The sequence below is a fragment of the Chiloscyllium plagiosum genome, unplaced genomic scaffold (assembly GCF_037043375.1).
Source record: "Chiloscyllium plagiosum isolate Xiang-an unplaced genomic scaffold, Cpla_swu_hap1 HiC_scaffold_2, whole genome shotgun sequence".
NCBI classification, from domain to species: Eukaryota; Metazoa; Chordata; class Chondrichthyes; order Orectolobiformes; family Hemiscylliidae; genus Chiloscyllium; species Chiloscyllium plagiosum.
This window is the reverse complement of record NW_028270140.1, coordinates 140,353,071-140,366,934: the sequence shown is the minus strand read 5'-3', so window position 1 is coordinate 140,366,934 and position 13,864 is coordinate 140,353,071. Positions and strand designations below refer to the sequence as shown.

The window sequence follows — 13,864 nt, the reverse complement described above, 5'->3', positions numbered from 1 at the left end:
CCTTATATTCATCCCTGGAATATCTGGATCACAAGGACACCTATGTCAGACTCCTACTTATTGACTTTAGTTCTGCCTTCAATACCGTAATACCAACCAAATCCAGCTCCAAACTCCAAGATCGAGGACTCTGTTTCCTGTTCTGTAACTGGATCTTTGACTTCCTGGCCCACAGACCACAATCAGTAAGGATAGTCAACAACACTTCCTCCAGGATAATCCTCAACACAAGTGCCTCGTAAGGCTGTGTACTCCTTATACACTCATGACTGTGTAATCAAATTCAGCTCTAACTCCCTTTACAAGTTTGCTGATGACACCACCATAGTGGATCGGACTATAAACAACAATGAGACAGAGTACAGGAAAGAAATAGAGAGATTAATGGCATTGCATAAAGACAACAATCTCTCCCTTAATGTCAACAAATTGAAAGAACTGGTTATTGACTTCAAGAAATGGAGCGAAGGACATGCTTTTCTCTGTATCAATGATGCTGAGGTGGAGATGGTCGAGAGCTTCAAGATCCTAGCAGTAAATATCATCAACAATCTGTCCTGTCCACTCACATCAACACTACAGTTAAGAAATCACACCAACACCTCTTACTTCCTCAGAAAGTGAAGGAAAGCCAGCATGTTCACAATGACTATTAACAATATTTAAAAATGCACCTTAGAAAATATCCTTTCTAGATGCATCACAGCTTGGTATGACAACTGGTCTGCCCAAGACCGCAAGAAACCACAGAAAATTGTGGACACAGTCCAGTCCATCATGCAAACCAGCCTTCCATCCATTACCTTCATTGCTCAGACCATTGAGTACAGGAGTTGGGATGTCATGTTGTGTTTGTACAGGATGTTGGTGAGGCATCTTCTGGAGTAGTGAATGCAGTTCTGGTCAGCCGGTTTTAGGAAGGACATTAGTAAACTGGACAGAGTTCATCAAAGATTGACCAAGATATTGCCGGAAATGCAGGATTCGAGTTATAGAAATAGGCTGGATAGGATGGGACCTTTTTTCACTAAAGCACAAGAGGTTGAGGGATGACCTTATATCGGTTTATGAAATCATGAGGGGCATAGATAAGCTGAATAGCAAAGGTATTTTCTATGGGGCGAGGGAGTTCAAAACTTGGGGGCATTTTTTTTAAGGTGAGAAGAGAAAGTTTTAAAAAGGACACGAGGGGCAACATTTTTCACACGTTTTCCAGATGTTTGTGTAAAAATAGATCCTGAACCATAGCGATTTGAGTCACATGAGGGAGTCCACTCTCTGGTGAATACGACTAACTATCCTACATTCTAAGCTTGCTCCTTATGTCTTAGACCCTCACTGACCCTGTAGTATTGCAAAATACAATGGATTTTCACTATAACTACGTAGTGCCTGAGCATCCTCCTTGACAACACTTCCTGCAGTAAGAGCTGCGATATGGAGATCTATTCCCTCCATTCGACTCCACATTTACAGTAAATTGACACGTGATTTGGCCATTGCCCACCTCACAGTCTTCAATGTTGTAGTGTAGCTTTGAGAGCTCTAGACAGGGGAAACACCTTTCTCTCTTGCAGCCCATGGATACATAACAGATTGAACCATTACTTCCATAAGGTGTAAAAACAGGGGTTCCTGAAAAAGCTCATCAGATCTGGCACCATCTGTGAAGAGAAATCAAAGTTACACTTTGGGTCCAGTGACCTTTCCTCAGAGCTGATGGTAGCTAGGAAAATGTCAGTTTCTATGCAAAAGATAAGGAGTAAACCCTAGTCCACCCTTTCTTAACTTCCAATAACCCTGCACAGTCCCACGGCACCATCCCTGCAACTGTCGAAGATGTAACACCTGCCCATTTACTTCCTCCCTCCTCGGTATCCAAGGGTCAAAACATACTTTCCAGGTGAAGCAGCACTTTAACTGCACTTCACACAATCTAATCAACTGCATTTGCTGCTCACCATGTGGTATTCTCTACACTGGATAAACGAAGCATACACTGCTGACTGCTTCATAGAACATCTACATTCTGCCCACAAAAGAGACCCTGAGTTCCCTGTTGCCTGCCACTTTAACACACCATTGTGTTCCCTGGCCAACATCTCTGTCTCAGGCTTACTTCAGTGCTCCAGTGAGGCTTAGCGCAAGTTGGAAGGACAGCATCTCATTTTTGAACTTGGGGACCCTCCAGCCCTCCGGACTCAATATCGAGTTCAATAATTTTAGGGCTTGATCTCCCCCATTTCCTAGCCCCACCCCTACACACCAGGCCTTGTTATCAAATAGTCTGTTAAAACACACAACCCATCATTAGCCACTAACAGTTTCCACTGATAGCTATTCACTTTCCCAGCCATATTGTTAGGTGGATTCGTCAGGGGTAAATATAGGGCAGGGTCTGGGTGGGTTACTCTTTGGAGGGTCGATGTGGACTTGTTGTGCCTAAGGGCCTGTTTCCATACTGTAGGGAATCTAATCTAATTTAATCTACTAGTCCAATTTGCATAATTACTAGCATGAAGCCCTTAATGCATTTGTTTAAATTACTATATTAACATATTTCTGCAATACTGCTTCAAAACTCATTCTGTGCTATTTGCAGCATTAAACTCTTTGCTTGACATTCAAGACTTTCTGCATGCAATTTGAAGAGTACAGTTTTTATTTTAAATCTGAAGTTAGCAGTGCAGAAAATAGCAGCAAAGGAAAGACTATACATTTCTTGAGCCGAAGAACAGACCATGTACATCTGAAGGAACAAAACCCATAGCCTGTCATCTTGGCAATGATTTGTGAGTACAGCTACTAGATTTAGATTGTCTGATGTTTTTGGAAATCTTTTGTGGAACTAAGCAGGATAAATGGAGTGTGGGTGACTTGGCCAAATCTGATTTCTTATGACACAGAACATGTGCATGAGGATATTTCACATGCAGTTCAGGAAGCCCTAGAGCGCAGGCAATGTTCGCTATTATTTTGAGTCATCTGTTTAGTCAGAGCATTCATAATAGATTAGATTACTTACAGTGTGGAAACAGGCCCTTCGGCCCAACAAGTCCACACCGACCCTCCGAAGAGCAACCCACCCAGACCCATTCCCCTACATTTACCCCTTCACCTAACACTACGGGCAATTTAGCATGGCCAATTCACCTAACCTGCACATTTTTGGACTGTGGGAGGAAACCGGAGCACCCGGAGGAAACCCACGCAGACACGGGGAGAATGTGCAAACTCCACTCTTTGACTGAAAAAAAAATTGCTGGACTTACTTATTTGATAATTTGTTGCACAACAGCAGATATTTCCCACAATTTTGAAGAACATCATTGAGAAGTTGTGAAGAACAGGGAGCTTGCAATACGATACTGTCCTAACATCTTCAGATAGAGATTAGGGAGGTGGGTGGTGTAATGGTAATGTCACAGGACTCATGCCTAGGTAAATGCTCTGGGGAAATCCCACTGTGGAAGATAGTGAAAATTGGCCTAAATGCAGCTGTTGTTAATTAATACAAAAGCCCATCTAGTTAATTAAGCCCATCTAGTTAATTAGCACCCTTTAAGGAAAATAAATCTGATCAGGCCTACATGTGACTCCAGACCCACAAAAATACATTTGACTCTTTGTAGCCCTCTGGGCAATTAGGGATGGGCAATAACTGCTGGCTGAGATAGTAAAGTCCGTGCCACATAAACAAATGTAAAAATAAGATGTGCTACTTAGTCCTTCACATTCAATGAAGAGGAATACTTACTTTTATTGTAAGGCAATGTGCCAGCTATCTTTCTCGCTGAACTTACAAATTAGATAAATAACCAGTTATATCAGTGGCTTTGGTAAGATTAGTTGTGGGAATGTTATCACAGACGCCTGAAGAGCTTTCTGTTCTTTTGCCAATAGTTATTAGATCTTTAAAGGCCATCTGAATCATTTGAACAGACAGAGTGAACTTTGGATCTGCATTTTATCTCTGTATTTGTATAGTGCCTTTCACTACCTCAGGATATGCCAATTCATTATTGACAATTCTTGAAGTGTTGTCACTGATGTAACATAGAAAAAGTGTCAGGCAATTTATGCACAGCACGCTCCTTCCTACAAGCAGCAAAGTAATAAGGACTAATATTGGTGCAAATTCTCTGATCAGAGTTGGAATCTCTATTTCAATTCAGATCAGACAACCAGTTGCCCATTTACCTCCACAGCAGTTTATCAGCAGGTTTCAATACAAGATCCATCAAAACAATACAATCAACATAGGCAGCACTAAAATGGATCACCACAGAAACTGAATTGCACCCTCTTTTTATGGCACTAGCTGCCATATTCCAGGAAGTAAAATGTTTAAAGATTCCAAATGCTAATTTGACAGCTACTTATTGTAGGTATTAGTAATGGTGAGTGGGAGTGGGAGCGAAGCAGTGGGTAGGTGGATGGGTGAAGGGGTAGGGTTCCAGGTGGACCAGATATCTAGGTTGGCAGATGGGCAGTGTCAAATAGTCAGGTATAATGTCGGTCAGATTTGAGTGTCTGATGTATCAGGGGTAGGCTTCCTGGTACAGGTAAGAGTGTGGTGCTGGAAAAGCACAGCAGATCAGACAGCAACCGAGGAGCAGGGAAATCGACATTTCGGGTAAAAGCCCTTCATCAGGAAATGAGGAGGGCTTTTGCCCGAAACGTCGATTTTCCTGCTCCTCGGATGCTGGCTGACCTGCTGTTTTTTTTCAGCACCATACTCTTGACTCTAATCTCCAGCATCTGTTTTCCTTACTTTTGCCTTCTTGGAGCTAGTTCTCCTATAACACCGTAGTTGCGTTCCAGCGAAACCTCACTTAGTAGAAAATTGCTTCATAGAAATAAAGGGCCCTTGGGAACATTGGGGTTAGGGGTAGACCACCAAAACATATCAGTCATGATAGTTCAAAAATCACCCAAAATCCTAACACAAAGTATAGCACAGCCTGAATGAAGGTTTAACTCATATTTATTAATGAAATAAAAGCAAAGTTAACTCATTACATTGAAAAAGTATTGTTAGTGCATGGTCCTAAGATCATCATTATCACCACCTTCAGGTGCAGTTATGGTTGCAGAAGTGGATGGCTGGGTTGATTAGCTTCTGGCTGTTTCTTGCGGGTTGGTTTAAAAAAGACATCCAGTTTTTGCTGCTTTGCCTTTTTCTTCTGTCTTGAAGAAGCTGCTCATAGGGTGCCAGATGACATCTTATTGAATGAACTGTTACCCTGCTGTGTTCTGTGCTGTGATCATTGCCCTTGAAGAGCTGTAAGTGCCTCTCAATTTCCCTCAAGATGGAAGACAAGAGATAAGTGGAAAACTCTCGTGGTGCTGCATCCTGGACTTCATGTTTTTCTTCTCCAGCTTCCACTTCTCCCTCAGTAGCAAGCTGTTGTAGATCAGCTGTAGAGAGGTCTTCACAGTGGGACTCGAGCAGCTCTTCAGTATCCTCACTTCCAACTTCTTCAAAGCCAACCTGCTTTGCAAGACCAACATAATGCTCTTTGATTTTTGGAGCTCCTCTGACGGTTCACATCCTTTAAAATCTTGGAAAAAAATCCAGAGGAAGTTGCCACTAAACTGCGTACAGGCAGACCTTACTGACATCACACAAGGCCTCCACAATAATGTCAATAACATGCTTGATGTTAAAGCTCTTCCAAAATTGAAGAATACCATCCTCATTATCCTCATCAGTAGCTGCAGTCAGCTTCTCGAATGTGTGTCATGAATAATAATAAGCTTTAAAAGCTGCTATTGCATCCTGGTCCATGGGTTGAATGAGAGAGGTTGTGTTTGAAGATAGAAATAACACTATGATGTTTTCATAAAGGTCACCAAGGGTGGCAGAATGGCTTGGCACATTATCCAGGATGAGGAGAGCCTTGAAATCCAAGTTTTGTTTGCCTACAATACCGTCTAACAACATCTTCCAAAACATCAACAATAAGGTCAGAAAATATTTGCCCCGTCATCCAACCCTTTGTTGCTTGACCTGAAGTAGGGGCCTAGAGGAGACTTAGGGGTAACCCTTCAAGGCTCGCGGGTTGGCAGAGCGGTACACCACCACTTAAGCTTTAAGTCTACATTGGCATTGGCAAGCAGCACGGTCATATGATCCTTTGCCACCTTAAAGCCTGGAGCATGTGCTTCATTCTTAGAAATGTAGGTTCGTGCTGGCATTCACTTCCACTATAAACCTGTCTCATCCAAACTGAAGATTTGATCAAAGGTGTAGCCTTCTTCGTCTATTATATTTTTTACTATGGAAAGAAATGACAGCGAATGCTCCTCACCTGCACAGGCATATTCAACAATTAACTTTACGTTATGGAATGCATAGCGGCTCTTAAAATCAACCAACTACCCACTGCTAGCACTAAAGGCAGGCCATCTGCAGGATTTTGAGCTTTTTTCTTCAGATCTTCATAAATGGATAAGTCTTTCTCCTTTATGGTGAGAAAAGTTATCCCAGATCACCTTTTTGTTTGATTTTCTATCCAAACACTTTGAAGCCTCTCCTCAAGTTCCTTTGGCTGTGACCTCTCAGATTTACTGGCACTCAGACTTTTGCCAGCAATACAGCTTGCTTTAATCTTTTCAGTGTTGTCTCCAATGGTGCGTAAGGTAGACTCCCTCATTCCTGTTAAGCGAGCTATATCACATCTTCTCTCCTTATGCTCATATAGGTTTATAACATTTAACTTCTCTTCCATGGCAATGGCCTTTCTTTTGTATACACCACCTGCAATTTTATCACCAGGACTCTTCCTGCGAACATTCTTGTCATTATGCCCTTCCTTTTTTCCAAAAAATGGATAATCCAAGAATAGCTTGTCTGATACGCAGGTGAAAGAACAAATTAGAAAGGCAAATGGTATCTCTAAGTGTAATGATGTGGAGGAGCCAATGTTGAACTGGGGTGGACAAAGTTAAAAATCGCACAATACCAGGTTATAGTCCAGCAGGTTTATTTGGAAACACTAGCCTTCAGAGTGCTGCTGCTTTGTCAGGTAGCTAGTGGGGCAGGATCATAGGGCACAGAGCTTACAATAAAAGATCAAAGTGTCATACAACTGATGCGATGTATTGACTGTGACTTGAAAGAAGTTCTGGGACTTACATACCAATGAATCGAAACCTGCAACCCCATTCTAAGTGATTAAAGACTCAACACATCGCATCAGTTGTATGACACTTTGATCTTTTACTATAAATTCTGAATCCTATGATCCTGCCTCACGAGCTGCCTGATGAAGGAGCAGTGCTCAGAAAACTTGTACTTCCGAATAAACCTGTTGGAATATAACCTGGTGTTGTGTGATTTTTAACTTTGTTTAGGAGTAATGCAGTCCTGCAGGCATTATATAGAGCTTTTGCAGGAATTATACAAGAATATTCTTGTCCCAGAGGGAGGGTAAGTATTCACATAAACCCAACATATATATATATATGTTGGGTTGGGGTCAGGTGTCTGTGGAAAGTCAAGGTTGAGGATGTGGGGTCTTATTAGCTGTCTGTGGGTTGGGCGATCAGATTGGCTGTCCAGACATATGCAAGTGGAGTCTGGTCTGATGGATGTGAATAAGTGAAGATCAATTTTATAGTTCCCCAGGTTTGAATTCCTCTAACATTTCCACAGTAACTATCCAGGTGCATGAGTGAAAGCCCTCTGATGCGTCAGGGAGACTTTCTTGGACAGTTCCAGACACCAGATAAATTCCTATTCGAAATCTCAACTGCTCGGGCAATGATCACATAGTCAGTGCAGCAGGATTGTGAATGATTCAGATGGGTATCTTTGACATTTGAGCCTTTTGGTTTTTGCAATGTGAATTGAGCAATAAATACTGACCAGGGCACAAGGGAGAATTTCCTTACTCTCCTTCAAGGTGGACTCTTTTGCATCATTTAAGAAGGACATTAATTTACCATCTCTTCCTCAAGATGGCATTTCAGACAGTGTAGCACCCCATGAGTACTGCAATGAGGTGTTAACCTTTTGTTTTGCTCTAAAGCAAATGACCAATTCATCTCTCTCTCAGTGGTTGCAACATAGATTACACTCCTCCACTTCAACATTTAGTCAAAACCATTGTCTTCTGACCCAGATCTGTGCACAATCTGCTGAGCTGAACTCACATACAAAATAAAGTTGATTATACAAATTGGTGCCCAGTGCGGACTGCTGTATACATGGAGCTCATACTGAGAAATTGCAGGCAGACAGCTCCTGACTTTCTTTCCCTCACTGTTTATGATTAGGAAAGCATTGGCGCATACAGCAACGATCATGAGATACACATCCTGTGGCGACCTCCCCCTGTCAGAGGAAGTTGATCAGAGTGGTGCACTCAGTGACCTGCATTCTGCCTATTCCTAAATGTCCTACATCAGTGTGTAAGCCTTTGACTGCAGGCTATATCTCTGTTCCTACTCAATAGTTATGTTATTCTGGCTGAAATGGACAAAAGAAATAGCAGTGGAGTAAGCTTCAAGGCCCTTAATGTCTTCTCTGTTATGTAACGAGATTATTTCTTAACCTTGACCTCAAATTTACTACTCTGCCTGATCCCTTGATTCCCTTAAATTATAAAAATCAATCAATCCCTGTCCTGAATATACTCAATGACTGAGCACCCACAGCTCTCCAGTACAGATTGTAATGATTCACAAACTTCGCAGTGGAAGAGTTTTCTCCTCCACTCAGTCTTTGAGACAAAACTCTTATTTTGAGACTATCTCACCAGAGGAGAATTGCCTCTCAACATCTACCCTTGTCAGAATCTTATATGATGCAGGATTGATGCAGAGAGGTTGTCTCCCCTTCTGGGAGAGTTGACAGAGAGCAAAATCGCAAAACAAGGGATTGTCCATTCAGGATAGAGGTGAGGAATTTCTTTTCTCAGAGGGTAGCGAATCTGTGAGATTATTTTCCACAAGAGGGTTGCAGAGCCTGGGTGATTACGCATATTCAAGTTTGAGATAGGTAGATTTTAACCGGTAAGTCAATCAAGGGTTATGGAGAGAAAGTAGGAATGTTCAGTTGAAGATTATCAGGTCAGCAAATGATATACTTCTGCTCCTATCTCTTATGGTCTTATCACTGATGTTTGGATTATCTGTGGGAAATTCTCTGGATGAAGTCACCTGTTAAGGACTTATGCCCGAAATGTCGATTCTCCTGTTCCTTGGATGCTGCCTGACCTGCTGCACATTTTCAGCTCTGTTTCAACATTATAGTCATGACTGCTGTGCAAAAATCATTGAGACACTGTGAGGCTGTGAAAGGTGGTATATAAATGCAAATTATTTCTCTTTGCATCTTCTATGAAGATTTCTAAGATCCTGTGCTACATTGGTCTAAGCATTTATGAGGAAAGGTAAGGCTTCTAAGCAGGACATGATTCTGAGAGTTGATCACCTACATTTGCATTTCCTAGTTCATGATCAATGTGGATTCATCCATATATGTTGCAACAGGCAGAAGCCACTGGGAACATCCTTGTCACTACTTAAACAGGATTCCTCTTTTAATGCAGGTCAAATGAAAACCAACGACCATAACCCATGCAACGTCTGAAAGAAATCAGTTCTCTTCAATCATGGCCCGACGTTATGCCAATACATAATATTATTCTGTCAGACAACACTGTTATGTGTAGCACAAATGTTACTTTTATCAGTTCAAGTGTGAATGACATCCAGAACTTGTTGCATATGAACACAGAGTGTTCCAGATTTGAGGTGTCATCAATGGTGCTCAACATTGTGCATTTCTTGGTGAAGATCCTCACTTCAGACCCTATGATGGAGGGAAGGTCATAGATGATGCAGCTGAAGATGGTTGGGCCTAGGGCATTACCCTGAGGAATTCCCAGAGAGCTGTCATAGGATTGAGGTGATTGACCTCCAACAGCCACAACCATCTTCCTTATGACTCCATGTCAGCTTTCGCCTGCTGCCAATTGACTTTGATTTTGCCGGGTCTCCTTGAAGCCGCACTTAGTCAAAGAATGCCTTAAGATTAAAGATCAAGGTGGTCTCATGCCACCCCTGGAGTTCCATTCTTTAGGCCATGCCAAGACTCAGGTCAGGAACTGAGTGGCTCAGGTGGAACCCAAGCATAGGGTCAGTGAGCAGGTTATTTCTGAACATTTGCTACTCGACAGCACTGTTGATGACACGTTTTTCCATTCAGCTGATAATAGACAATAGACAACAGACAATACGTGAAGGATCAGGTCATTCGGCCCTTCGAACCAGCACCACCATTCATTATGATCATGGCTGATCATCCACAATCAGTATCCTTCATAACCCTTCATTCCACTATCCTTAAGAGTTCTATCCATCTCTTTCTTGAAAGTATCCAGAGACTTGGCCTCCACTGCCTTCTGGGGCTGAGCACTCTCTGGGTGAAGAGATTTCTCCTCAACTCTGTTCTAAATGGCCTACCCCTTATTTTTAAACTATATCTTCTGTTCTGGACTTGCCCATCAGTGGAAACATGCTCCCTGCCTCCAGAGTGTCCAATCCTTTAATAATCTCATACGTGTCAATCAGGCCCACTCTAATCCTTCTAAACTCAAGTGTATACAAGCCCAGTCACTCCAATCTTTCAACATATGATCGTCCACCATTTTGGGAATTGACCTATGCTGCACTCCCTCAATAGCCAGAATGTCCTTCCTCAAATCTGGAGATCAAAAGATCACACAATATTCCAGGTACGGTCTCACCAGGGCCCTGTACAGCTGCAGAAGGACCTCTTTGCTCCTATATTCAATTCCTCTTGTTATGAAGGTCAGCATGCCATTAGTTTTCTTCATTGCCTGCTGTACCTGCATGCTTGCTTTCAATGACTGGTGTACAAGAACACTTGGATCTCGTTGTACTGCCCCTTTACCTAACTTGACTCCATTTATATTGTAATCTACCTTCCTGTTCTTTCCACCAAAATAGATAACCACACATTTATTCACATTAAACTGCATCTGCCATGCATCTGTCCACTCACCTAGCCTGTCCAGGTCACCCTGTATTCTCATAACATCCTCCTCACATTTCACCCTGCCACCCAGCTTTGAGTCATCAGTAAATTTGCTAATATTACTTTTAATTCGTTCATCTATATCATTAATGTATATTGTAAACAGCTGCGGTCCCAGCACCAAACCTTGTGGTACCCCACTGGTCACCGCCTGCCATTCCGGAAGGGGCCCTTTTTGTCACTACTCTTTGCTTCCTGTCAGCCAGCCAATTTTCAGTCCAAGTCGGTATTTTGCCCCCAGTACCTTGTGCCCTAATTGTACTCACTTATCTCCTATGTGGGACTTTATCAAAGGATTTCTGAAAGTCCAGGTACTCTACATCCACTGGCTCTCTCTTGTCCATCTTCATAGTTATATCTTCAAAAGAAAAATCAAGAGTAGGCTGAAGGGACTGTAATTGACCAAGTTAGATTTGGTCTGTTTTCTGATAATACAGAACTCAGCAATTTTGAGATGAGACTTTATCAGGTCCAGCATAAATGTTAAAGACTCCCAGACCAACTCCCTACTGACTGGATACCACTCTACTACCATCTGTGCTGGGTCAGTCCTGTCCGTGGGACAGACTATATTTAGGCATGGCTAGGATGGTGTCCAGGGCATTATCTCTAAGGAAACATTCAATCAGCATTGTTATATATAGGTCTGAAAGGGTTAATGTTTGCAAGCACCAACTTTGAGGATGTCCTGACAATCAATGGGCAGAAGAGCTGAGGATCTTGAAGGTCTGAGATCTAAGAAACAGCCCTCCACAAAGTTTCGGTAACAATGCTTATCATATGAATGTCACATCAACCAGTTGCTAATGTGCAAAACCACTAAGAGTGAACAAGAAAATGCTCTTCCAGTTCGACCGAGAAATCCCTCTATCACACTAGATCAAGCAGACCATGTTCACCAGACTGATTTCTGGGATGGCAGGACTGACATATAAAGAAAGACTGGATTGACTGGGCTTGTACTGACTGGAATTTATAGGAATGAGGGGAAATCTCAGAGAAACATAAAATCCTGATCGGACTGGACAGGCTAGATGTGGGAAAAACATTCCCTATGTTGGGGAAGTCCAAAACTAAAGATCACCGTCTAAGAATAAGGGGCAAACCTTTCAGGACTGAGATGAGAAAGACTTTTTTCACTCAGAGAGTTGTGAACCTGTGGAATTCTCTCCCACAGGAAGCTGTTGGGGCCAGTTCCTTAGATATATTCAAGAGGGAGCTGGACATGGCCCTTGCGGCTAAAGGGATCAAAGGGTATGGGGTGAAAGTGGGAGTGGGATACCCTGATTGCATGGTCATCCATGATCTTATTGAATGGTGGTGCAGGCTCAAAGGGCCAAATGACTTATTCTTACATCTATTTTCTATGTTTCAATACTTTGTAGCTTCCTACCCTTGGAGAGGATGATGATGGCAACTTCATTATGATCAACAGCTCAAAGAATTTAGGGAGCTGGCATGCCCATACAACAAACATGGCTCCTTGACTAATCTGTGGGACAGCTCTCCCAATTTTATCACAAGCCCACACTCAGTAGTGAGGAGGATTGTGTACAATCTTGACAGAGCACCCTCATCATTTCCAGCTTTCCGGTCAACACCCAGTAACCTGTAGAGTTTCATTTCTTTTTGACTTTTTGCGTAGCAGTTTGGTACAGCAGTGATTTGCTGGGCTATTTCAGTTACTGATTATTACATTATGTGTCTTGCATCTCACAATTTAATGAGTCGTCCTGCTGTTTTATTTATTCAGCCTGGGTCAGAGAACAGTTTTTACTCCTGTTTTCCTGTGTTCAGTCACAGAGCAGTTTGAGGGCAAACTCACAGAAAGATTTCGAACTGCCCTTCAATTGAGTAAACACTTGGTTTCCACTGACAGTAAATATTTAAATAATTGGATTGCAGCATCATGCAAAAATTATCTTGGACAAAAGCGTAGTTTCCTTTTTCCAAAAGGCAAGTGCTTGCGCTTATTACCGTTCTAAATATAGGACCAAAACAATTGAAATGTGGGTAAGGAGTCTGATGCCCAGAGAAAACCTGTTTCCAATCAGACAAATACCAAGTTGGCAAATCTAGATTTTTAATGTGCAATAATTGAAGGGTTATAGAGCATGAGCAGAAAGTGCAGTTGAAGCCAAGTTGAGATTAGCCATGCCCCTTTCAAATGTTGGAGCAGTCTCAAGAGGTTAGATTCTTTCATATCTTTCCTTACATACAAATCCGACATTATTCCCTCTAATATGCAAACCAAAAGAATACAACAATAGATCATTCAGCTCCTCAAGCCTATTCTGCCATTTAGCCTGATCTGTACCTCAACTCCACTGAACAGCAAGGCATAATCAACAATAAGCAACTAAAATCAATATTGTAATTTTTATTTGGTTCCAACAAAATTTTGAGGGGGAGATTTCCTCATTCCTATTATCCTCTGAGTGATTAAGTACTTCCAAACATCACCCTAATTGACCAAACTCTGATCCTTTGGTCTGGGATCCCCTATCAGAGGAAACAGTCAATCTCTACCTATCCTATCAAGCTCTTAGCTTTCGGAATCTCCCCAATCAGATTATCACTTTGTATTCCGCACTTAAATGTGAGCATTAGTTAAACATAAGAGTCTGTTTCCGTGCTGTGTGACTTTATATGTGTGGCATAACGGGGAAATGAATATGCTAATAATGCTGTATTTCAACAGTCACATGCAACCTAGGCTCTGAGAGGAGAGAAATGGAAGAAGAGGGCTGCAATCGATAGAATGCATTTAGAGAGTTTATTGGAACTACTGAA

The 13,864-nt window shown here is 42.0% G+C and overlaps 1 pseudogene; it reads right to left on the bottom strand.

Moving 5' to 3' along the window:
• Nucleotides 1-5,084: 5,084 nt before the first annotated feature.
• On the bottom strand, nt 5,085-9,947 carry LOC148152004 (uncharacterized; annotated as a pseudogene).
• Between the last annotated feature and the right edge of the window lie 3,917 nt (nt 9,948-13,864).